At 38.1% G+C, this 10,539-nt stretch overlaps 1 non-coding gene across 1 annotated transcript; it reads left to right on the top strand.

Moving 5' to 3' along the window:
* Window positions 1-7,895: 7,895 nt before the first annotated feature.
* LOC123393298 lies at window positions 7,896-8,026 on the top strand. The gene has a single exon (XR_006608049.1). It is a non-coding gene; the product is annotated as a small nucleolar RNA SNORA18 (small nucleolar RNA).
* The last annotated feature ends 2,513 nt before the right edge of the window (window positions 8,027-10,539 follow it).

The following is a 10,539-nucleotide window of genomic DNA, read 5'->3' as shown; positions in this document are numbered from 1 at the left end:
AATAAAAGGACTTATTTAAAGAGATATCAACATGTACCATAAAGTCACAATATTTGAAATAATGTGCATTGTGAAAAAAGGCAAATAGGTGAATAAAACAGAATTAAAAATCCAGAATATATATATGCATACAGAAGATCTTAGTATATGATAAATGAGGCATTTAAAACAAGTCAGGAAATGAAAGAATGTTTAATAAAAGGTGTTAGGAGAAGAAAAAAATTAAATAAAAATGCCTTCTTCATGCTACACTTTAAAATAAATTCCAGTTGTATTTAAAAATAAATTTTTTAAAGCATAAAAAATGGGAAAACATAATCTTAAAGGAAGAAAGCTTTTTTTTTTTATAAACATATAATATATTATTAGCCCCAGGGGTACAGGTCTGTGAATCGCCAGGTTTACACACTTCACAGCACCCACCATAGCACATACCCTCCCCAATGTCCATAACCCCACCACCCTCCCCCCCCAGCAACCCTCAATTTGTTTTGTGAGATTAAGAGTCTCTTATGGTTTATCTCCCTCCCGATCCCGTCTTATTTATTCTTTTCCTACCCCCCAACCCCCCCGCCATTGCATCTCAACTTCCTCATATCAGGGAGATCATATGATGGTTGTCTTTCTCCAAGTGACTTATTTCACTAAGCATAACACCCTCTAGTTCCATCCACGTCATCGAAAATGACAAGATTTCATTTCTTTTGATGGCTGCATAGTATTCCATTGTATATATTATATATATATATATATATATATATATATATATATATATATATATATATACCACCTCTTCTTTATCCATTCATCTGTTGATGGACATCTAGGTTCTTTCCATAGTTTCGCTATTGTGGACATTGCTGCTATAAACATTCGGGTGCAGGTGCCCCTTCAGATCATTACATTTGTATCTTTAGGATAAATACCCAGTAGTGCAATTGCTGGGTCATAGAGTATCTCTATTTTCAACTCTTTGAGGAACCTCAATGCTGTTTTCCAGAGTGTTGCACCAGCTTGCATTCCATCCAATAGTGTAGGAGGGTTCCCCTTTCTCTGAATTTTCTCCAACATCTGTCCTTTCTTGACTTGTTAATTTTAGCTATTCTGACTGGTGTGAGGTGGTATCTCATTGTGGTTTTGGTTTGTATTTCCCTGATGCTGAGTGATGTGGAGCATTTTTTCATGTGTCTATTGGCCATCTGCATGTCTTCTTTGCAGAAATGCCTGTTCATGTCCCCTGCCCATTTCTTGATTGGATTATTTGTTCTTTTGGTGTTGAGTTTGCTAAGCTCTTTATAGATTTTGGATACTAGCCCTTTATCTGATATGTTGTTTGCAAATATCTTCTCCCATTCTGTCAGTTATCTTTTGGTTTTGTTAACTGTTTCCTTTGCTGTGCAAAAGCTTTTGATCTTGATGAAGTCCCAATAGTTCATTTTTGCCCTTGCTTCCCTTGCCTTTGGCAATATCCCTAGGAAGAAGTTGTTGCAGCTGAGGTCAAAGAGGTTGCTGCTCGTGTTCTTCTCAAGGATTTTGATGGATTCCTTTCTCACATTGAGGTCCTTCATCCATTTAAAGTCTATTTTCATGTGTGGTATAAGGAAGTGGTCCACTTTCATTTTTCTGCATGTGCCTGCCCAATTTTTCCAACACCATTTGTTGAAGAGACTGTCTTTTTTCCATTGGACATTCTTTCCTGCTTTGTGAAAGATTAGTTGACCATAGAGTTGAGGGTCTATTTCTGGGATCTCTATTCTGTTCCATTGATCTATGTGTCTGTTTTTGTGCCAGGACCATACTGTCTTGATGATGACAGCTTTGTAATAGAGCTTGAAGTCCAGAATTGTGATGCCACAAGCTTGGCTTTCTTTTTCAATATTCTTTTGGCTATTCGAGGTCTTTTCTGGTTCTATATAAATTTTAGGATTATTTATTCCATTTCTTCGAAAAAACTGGATGGGATTTTGATAGGGATTGCATTAAATGTATAAATTGCTTTAGGTAGCATAGACATTTTCAAAATATTTGTTCTTCCAATCCAGGAACATGGAACACTTTTCCATTTCTTCATGTCTTCCTCAATTTCTTTCATGAGTACCTTATAGTTTTCTGAGTATAGATTCTTTGCCTTTTGGTTAGGTTTATTCCTAGGTATCTTATGGTTTTGGGTGCAATTGTAAATGGGATTGACTCCTTAATTTCTCTTTCTTCTGTCTTGTTGGTGTACAGAAATGCAACTGATTTCTGTGCATTGATTTTATATCCTAACACTTTACTGAATTCCTGTACAAGTTCTAGCAGTTTTGGAGTGCATACTTTTGGGCTTTCCACATATACTATCATAGCATCTACAAAGAGTGAGAGTTTGAGTGTTCTTTGTCCATTCAAATGCCTTTAATTTCTTTTTGTTGTCTGATTGTTGAGGCTACTATGTTGAATAGCAGTGGCGATAATGGACAACCCTGCCATGTTCCTGACCTTAGCAGTAAGGCTCTCAGTTTTTCTCCATTGAGAATGATATTCCCTGTGGGTTTTTCATAGATGGCTTTGATGATATTGAGGTATGTACCCTCAACCCTACATTTTGAAGAGTTTTGATCAAGAAGGGATGCTGTACTTTGTCAAAAGCTTTTTCAGCATCTATTGACAGTATCATATGGTTCTTGTCATTCCTTTTATTAACGTATTGTATCACATTGATTTGTGGATGTTGAACCAACCTTGCAGTCCTAGAATAAATCCCACTTGATTGTGGTGAATAATCCTTTTAATGTACTGTTGGATCCTATTAGCTAGTATTTTCATGAGAATTTTTGCATCTGTGTTCATCAAGGATATGGGTCTGTAATTCTCTTTTTTGTTAGGATCCTTGTCTGATTTTGGGATCAAGGTGATGCTGGCCTCATAAAATGAGTATGGCAGTTTTCCTTCCATTTCTATTTTTTGGAACAGTTTCAGGAGAATAGGAATTAATTCTTCTTTGAATGTTTTGTAGAATTTCCCTGGGAAGCCATCTGGCCCTGGGCTCTAGTTTGTTCGGAGATTTTTGATGACTGTTTCAATCTCCTTACTGGTTATGGGTCTGGTCAGGTTTTCTATTTCTTCCTGGTTCAATTGTGGTAGTTTATAGGTCTCTAGGAATGCATCCATTTCTTCCAGATTTTCAAATTTTTTGGCAAAGGGTTGCTCATAGTATGTTCTTATAATTGTTTGTATTTCTTTGGTGTTGGTTGTGATCTCTCCTCTTTCATTCATGATTTTATTTATTTGGGTCCTTTCTGTTTTCTTTTTGATAAGTCTGGCCAGGGGCTTATCAATCTTCTTAATTCTTTCAATGAAGCAGCTCCTAGTTTCGTTGATTTGTTCTAATGTTTTTTTGGTTTCTATTTCATTCATTTCTGCTCTGATCTTTATGATTTCTCTTCTCCTGCTGGGTTTAGGCTTTCCCTGTTGTTCTTTTTCCAGCTCCTTTAGGTGTAGGGTTAGGTTGGTATTTGAGACCTTTCTTGTTTCTTGAGAAAGGTTTGCATTGCTATATATTTTCCTCTCAGGACTGCCTTTGCTGAGTCCCACAGATTTTGAACAGTTGTGTTTTCATTATCATTTGTTTCCATGAATTTTTTCAATTCTTATTTAATTTCCCTGGTTGACCCATTCATTCTTTAGAAGGATGCTGTTTAGTCTCCATTTATTCGGGTTCTTTCCAAATTTCCTCTTGTGATTGAGTTCTAGCTTCAGAGTACTGTGGTCTGAAAATATGCAGGGAATGATCCCAATCTTTTGATACCAGTTGAGACCTGCTTTATGACCCAGGATGTGATCTATTCTGGAGAATGTTCCATGTGCACTAGAGAAGAATGTGTATTCTGGTAATTTGGGATGAAATGGTCTGAATATATCTGTGATGTCCATCTGGTCCAGTGTGCCATTTTAGGCCTTTATTTCCTTGTTGATCTTTTGCTTGGATGATCTGTCCATTTCAGTGAGGGGGGTGTTAAAGTCCCCTACTATTATTGGATTATTTCTGATGTATTTATTTGATTTTGTTATTAATTGATTTATATAGTTGGCTGCTCTCATGTTAGAGGCATAGATATTTAAAATTGTTAGCTCTTCTTGTTGGACACAGCCTTTGGGTATGATATAGTGTCCTTCCTCGTCTCTTATTATAGTCTTTGGCTTAAAATCTAATTTATCAGTAAAAGGATTAGCACCCCAGCTTTCTTTGGATGTCCATTAGCATGGTAAATTGTTTTCTACCCCCTCACTTTAAATCTGGAGGTGTCTTTGGGTCTAAAATGAGTTTCTTGTAGACAGCATAGTGATGGGTTTTGTTTTTTGATCCATTCTGGTAATCTGTATCTTTAGATTGGGGCATTAGCCCATTATTGGGTAATAATTGAGGGTAACTATTGAGAGATATGAATTTAGTGTCACTGTGTTGCCTGTAGGATAACTGCTACTGTATATTGTCTCTGTTCCTTTCTGGGCTACTACTTTTGGGTCTCTCTTTGCTTAGAGGACCCCTTTCAATATTTCCTGTAGAGCTGGTTTGGTATTTACAAATTCTTTCTGTTTTTGTTTGTCTCAGAAGCTTTTTATCTCTCCCTCTGTTTTCAATGATAGCCTAGCTGGATATAGTATTCTTGGCTGCATGTTTTTCTCATTTAGTGCTCTGAATATATCATGCCGGTTCTTTGTGGCCTGTCAGGTCTCTATGGATAAGTCTGCTGCCAATCTAATATTTTTACAGTTGTATGTTACAGACTCCTTTACCTGCACTGCTTTCAGGATTTTCTCTTTGTCGCTAAGACTTGTAAATTTTACTATTAGGTGATGGGGTGTGGACCTATTCTTATTGATTTTGAGTGGGTTTCTCTGCACCTCCTGCATTTTGATGCTTGTTCCCTTTGCCATATTAGAGAAATTCTCTACAATAATTCTCTTTAATATACCTTCTGCTCCCCTCTCTCTTTCTTGTTCTTCTGGAATCCCAATTATTCTAATGTTGTTTCATCTTATGGCATCACTTTTCTATCGAATTCTCCCCTCGTGGTCCAGTATTTGTTTATCTCTCTTCTGCTCAGATTTTTTATTCTCTGTCATTTGGTCTTCTATATCACTAATTCTTTCTTCTGCCTCATTTATCCTACCACTAAGAGCTTCCACCATTTACTGCACCTCATTAATAGCTTTTTTTATTTCAATTTGGTTAGAGTTTAGTTTTTTTATTTCTCCAGAAAGGGCTTTAATCTCTCCAGAGAGGGTTTCTCTAATATCTTCTATGCCTTTTTCGAGCCCAGCTAGAACCTTGAGAATTATCATTCTGAACTCTAGATCTGACGTATTACCAATGTCCATATTGATTAGGTCCCTAGCCTTTAGTACTGCCTCTTGTTCTTTTTTTTTTTTTTTTTTTTTTGTGGTGAGTTTTTCTACCTTGTCATTTTGTCCAGATAAGAATATATGAAGAAGCAAATAAAATACTAAGAGGGTGGCAAAGACCCCAGGAAAATGTGCTTTAACCAAATCAGAAAATACCCCAAATCATAGTGGGGAGAAAGGGGATAAAAAGAAGTTCAGAGAAAAAAAATTTAAAAAAGAAAACAAATAAAGAAAAAATATAAAAAAGAAAATATATATATATTAGACTGGTGACTAGAACAGGGTCACCCACTTAATTTTGGGAGTATTTTGGTCTCTTAGAAGAAACTACTTCCCAAAATTTTAAAGAATGAAAAACATATATAAGGGTAAACACAATGAAGGGATGGACTATGCCTATAAAGATGAAAAAATTTTTTTAAATTTTTTTTAAAAAGGAGTTGATAAATTGGTTGGGAGAATAAAGAAAAAGAAAGTGGAGAAAATTTGCTCCAGCTGGAGACTAGAACAAGCCTGGAGCTAGATTTAGGGTATATTTTGATCTATTAGAAGAAGTTGTACCCCAAATTTTTTAGAAGAAAAAGCCCTATGTGTATACAAAAAATAAAGTTAGATACAATGAAGAATAAAATATGACTATAAGAATGAAGGTTCAAAAAAGATTTTTTTTATGATAGGTATTGTTAAGATAAACTAATTTTAAAACGTTAAAAGAGGAATGGGTAAAAGTTTAAAAAAATTAAGCATCAGAAAAAAAATTAAATTAAAAAAATTAATTAACTGCAAGACTAAAGAATCATGGGGAGAAAGCCATGAATTCCATGCTTTGCTTTCTCCTCCTCTGGAATTCCGCTGTTCTCCTTGGTAAGTGAACTTGGTCTTGGCTGGATTTCTTATTGATCTTCTGGGGGAGGGGCCTGTTGTAGTGATTCTCAAGTGTCTTTGCCTGAGGTGGAATTGCACCGCCCTTACCAGGGTCCAGGCTAAGTAATCCGCTCAGGTTTGCTTTCGGGAGCTTTTGTTCCCTGAATGCTTTCTGTAGAGTTCCAGAGGACGGGAATGAAAATGGTGGCCTCCCAATCTCCAGCCCAGAGAAGCCGAGAGCTCGGGTCCCCACTCCTCAGTGCGCCCGCAGAGAATAGTGCTCAATCACTCCTGTCTCCCTGGACTCCAGCTGGGCTCCGAGCTCACCCAGTCTGTGAACAAGCATCTCTGTCTCTGGCACACAGCCCCACCTGGAGTCTCCGAACCCCGCAGATCCCTGAGCTCTTCCAGGGGGTGTCTCCCCAGATCTTGTGCAGACCCCACTCACAGAGAAGTGGCCTGTGCCACAGACCACAATTTAAGGTAACCCCAAGTTAAGAACTCACTCCTCAGCTCTGTCTCTGTGGCTGGCTTCTCTGTTCTTATACCTGTGAGCTCTGCGACACTCAGACACCCCCGATCCTTCTGGTTTAGTCTCTGGAGCGATGTCCCTTAGTGGAGCAGACTTCTTAAAGTCCTGATTTTGTGCTCTGTTGTTCAGCCGCTTGCCGGGAGCCAGCCCCTCCCCCAACGGTCTATCTTCCCGTCGCTTTGGATTCACTTCTCCACTGGTCCTACCTTTCAGAAAGTGGTCAATTTTCTGTTTCTAGAATTGCTGCTCTTCTTCTCTTCAATCTTCTGTTAGATTTGTAGGTGTACACAATGGTTTGATAAGCTATCTAGCTGATCTCCTGCTACTTGATGTCGTCTCAGCCTGCTACTTCTCTGCCATCTTGACTCCTGCCCCCGAAGAAAGTTGTTTTGGTAAAACATAAAACTCAGATACATTATGGGTATGGCAGAAGACATATAAAGAAAGTCACTTAACTACAGGCAATGGGGTACCTGGGTGGCTCAGCCAGTTAAATGTCTGCCTCAGGTCATAAACCCAAGGTCCTAGGATCAAGCCCCACATTGGGCTCCTTGCTCAGTAGGGAGACTGCTTCTCCCTCTCCCTCTGCCTGACACCCCCCCCTGCTTGTGCTCTCCCTCTTGTACTTTCTCTCTCTCTGCAAGTGGATAAATAAAATCTTAAAAAAACAAACAAACAGAAAGTTACAGATAACTAACTAATGGTTACCAGAGGAGAGATGGGTAGGGACGATGGGTGAAATAGGTGATGGAACTTAAAGAGTACCCTTATTATAAGCACCGACTAATGTATACTGTTTTTAAATCACTATATTTACTACTAAAACTAATATAAATACTGTACGTTAACTATACCAGAGTTAAAATAAAATAAAATAGAAAGTAAAAAAGCAAGTGAACTATGACAGACAATACTGTAACTGATATATAAAAATTTTAACTCATTTTTATGACATATACATATCAATCTCACTTTATATGAATATTTAAAAATAGATTAATATTTTATATATACATACATTTATATTTTATCATATTTTATATTTTATATCATATTATATTTTATATACTATATATTATATTATATCAGTCAATAAGAAACAACCCAATAGGTAACCGAGGTCTATCCCCATAAGGCTTTCCTGTAGACCCACGTCACTGAAAATGCCTCATTGAGTAATGAGGTGGTTTTACTTTCCTAACAGAATTAATTTTTAGGTCTGTGGGAAAGAACTATAAGACACAGTTAAAAAAACTATGAAAGGCCGAATGGTTAAATATTTTGACCTAAGCTATTGGCATATCCCACAGTCTGTACTATACTTGGGAATGATAAATGGGGAGGGACTATGATTTGACCCTAAAAGTGGCCCTAAAGTAAATCACTTGAAGAGATTAGATCTCAAGGATTCCAGGTGGGAAAATGTTTGAAGTATGTCATCAGTATGTCCATAGTCAAGTGGAAATAAAAGAAGCCCAACTAAAATAATTATTGACTGAACACAACACAACTATGAATTAAGCATAGGTTCTTTTCAAAAGACCCATAAGGAAGATAAAACCTGAGTCAAGCTTTAGGGGAACTGCTGTGAACTTGATGGGCAATGGAAGGAAACACAACATATAAAATTCCTTATATAAAAATGTATTGACTTGGGCGCCTGGGTGGCTCAGTGGGTTAAGCCGCTGCCTTCGGCTCAGGTCATGATTTCAGGGTCCTGGGATTGAGTCCCGCATCAGGCTCTCTGCTCAGCAGGGAGCCTGCTTCCCTCTCTCTCTCTCTCTCTGCCTGCCTCTCCATCTACTTGTGATTTCTCTCTGTCAAATAAATAAATAAAATCTTTAAAAAAAATGTATTGACTTAAAATAATTTTTCCTAATGTTACACATAATTTTGAAAAATGGTTTACATTGTAGAAAAAGAAAAAGCAATAGTAATCTACCATCCAATTAAAAATGACCCAAAACAAATAAAAAATAAAAATAATTTGCAGACAAGATACAGATGTTAAAAAGCACATACAGAATATTATTCCTATGAATAAGTTCGGTTAATAAAATAACAAGACATCAATTTTTTTAAGATTTTATTTATTTATTTGACAGAGAGCACACGTAGGCAGAGAGGGAGACAGAGAGAGAGGAGGAAGCAGGCTCCCTGTCAAGCAGAGAGCCCGATGCGGGGCTCAAACCCAGGACCCTGGGATCCTGACCTGAGCCAAAGGCAGAGGCTTTAACCCACTGAGCCACCCAGGTGCCCCACAAGATGTCAATTTTTGACCATTGCCCTAAGTCAGAAAATATCAAGGGCTTGCAATTTTATCCTACTTGCAAGGTAGTAATTTACCTTATAACAACATTATACACATTCTGACAGAAGAATATTTTAACACCCTCTAAAAACAAAAAGGTGCTCTAATCAGCTAATACATGTATGAAATCTGTTTGGTGTTTATGTTCCAGCATATGTATCAGTCTCTTAGAGGTCTGGTTAGTATGAGTCAGTTGCCAAGTATATAATCAACTCTGAATATTGATTAATTGCTACAATAAAACCCTTGAACATTCAAGTCTAGGAATAGAGTGAAGATCCATAATGATTATATCAAGGTATGGTCAACCTGCTGGACAGCAGTCTTTCCCAAAGACATCTATCTCTCTGACCCCTTGCACACCTTCATCAAACTGAAACATTTTCAGCTGTTTCTCTCTTGAGATAATTTTCAACCCCTGTCATTATCATAGTCATATTCAGTTGTTAGTACCTGTTAAAATGTATCATCCAAACTTGAACACCCCACTATGGATAGAATCTGAATAGCATAGAACATAGCATACATACTGTACCCTATTGTTGCATGAATGTACCCTAAATATGAACTGGCTCTTTCTCCAGCTGCTGTACTTGGAGAACGTTCTCAAGCATATCTCTAACCCCAATTCCCAGGTCTTTTTCACATGTGGAGGGAATCAGATGAGAGCTTGCATTGTGGAATCAGACTTCCTAAGTTTGAATTCTTGCTCTGCTGAATGTAATGTTGGAAAAATTAATGACTCTAAACCTTAATTTTCCTACCTGTAAAATAGGAGTGATAATAAAAATACCTTTCTCAAAGTATTGTTGTGAGGATTAGGTAAGTTACCTCCAAAGAAATACTTGGTACAGGTTGGAGGTAAGATGGTGGAGGAGTAGCAGACTGAGATGACATCAAGTCGCAGAAGTTCAGCTAGGTAGTTATCAAACCATTTCAAACACCTACATACCCAACAGGAGATCAAAAAGAAGAAAAGCAGCAATTCTAGGAGCAGAAAACCAACCACTTTCTGAAAGGTAGGATGTGCGGAGAAGTGAATCCAAAGCGATGGGAAGATAGATCATAGCGGGAGGGGCTGGCTCCTGACAGGCGGTGGAGCAACGGAGCACAAAATCAGAACTTTCAGAAGTCTGCTCCTTGGAGGGCTGTCACTCCAGAAAATAAGCAGGGGTAGTGCCCTTGTGGGGACAGTGTGGTCCCAGGTCCCGCAGAGTCATAGAAAGACTGGGGATGTCTGAGTGTGGCAGAGCTCCCAGGCATTGAAGTGGGGAAGCCAGCTGCAGAGACAGAGCCGAGGAGTCAGTTCTCAGCTCAGGGTTACCTTAAACCATGATCCACAGCACAGGCAGGCCACCGCTCTTCGAGCAAGGACCCCAAAATGGCAGATCCAGGGAGACTCAGCTCTCTCCTCCAGAGAAGCATGCTAAAGAAATCTACTGTGATT

Source organism: Mustela putorius, unplaced genomic scaffold (genome assembly GCF_011764305.1).
Source record: "Mustela putorius furo isolate JIRA1106 unplaced genomic scaffold, ASM1176430v1.1 tig00000788_pilon_pilon_pilon, whole genome shotgun sequence".
NCBI lineage: Eukaryota > Metazoa > Chordata > Mammalia > Carnivora > Mustelidae > Mustela > Mustela putorius.
This window is presented reverse-complemented; position numbering and strand designations above follow the sequence as displayed.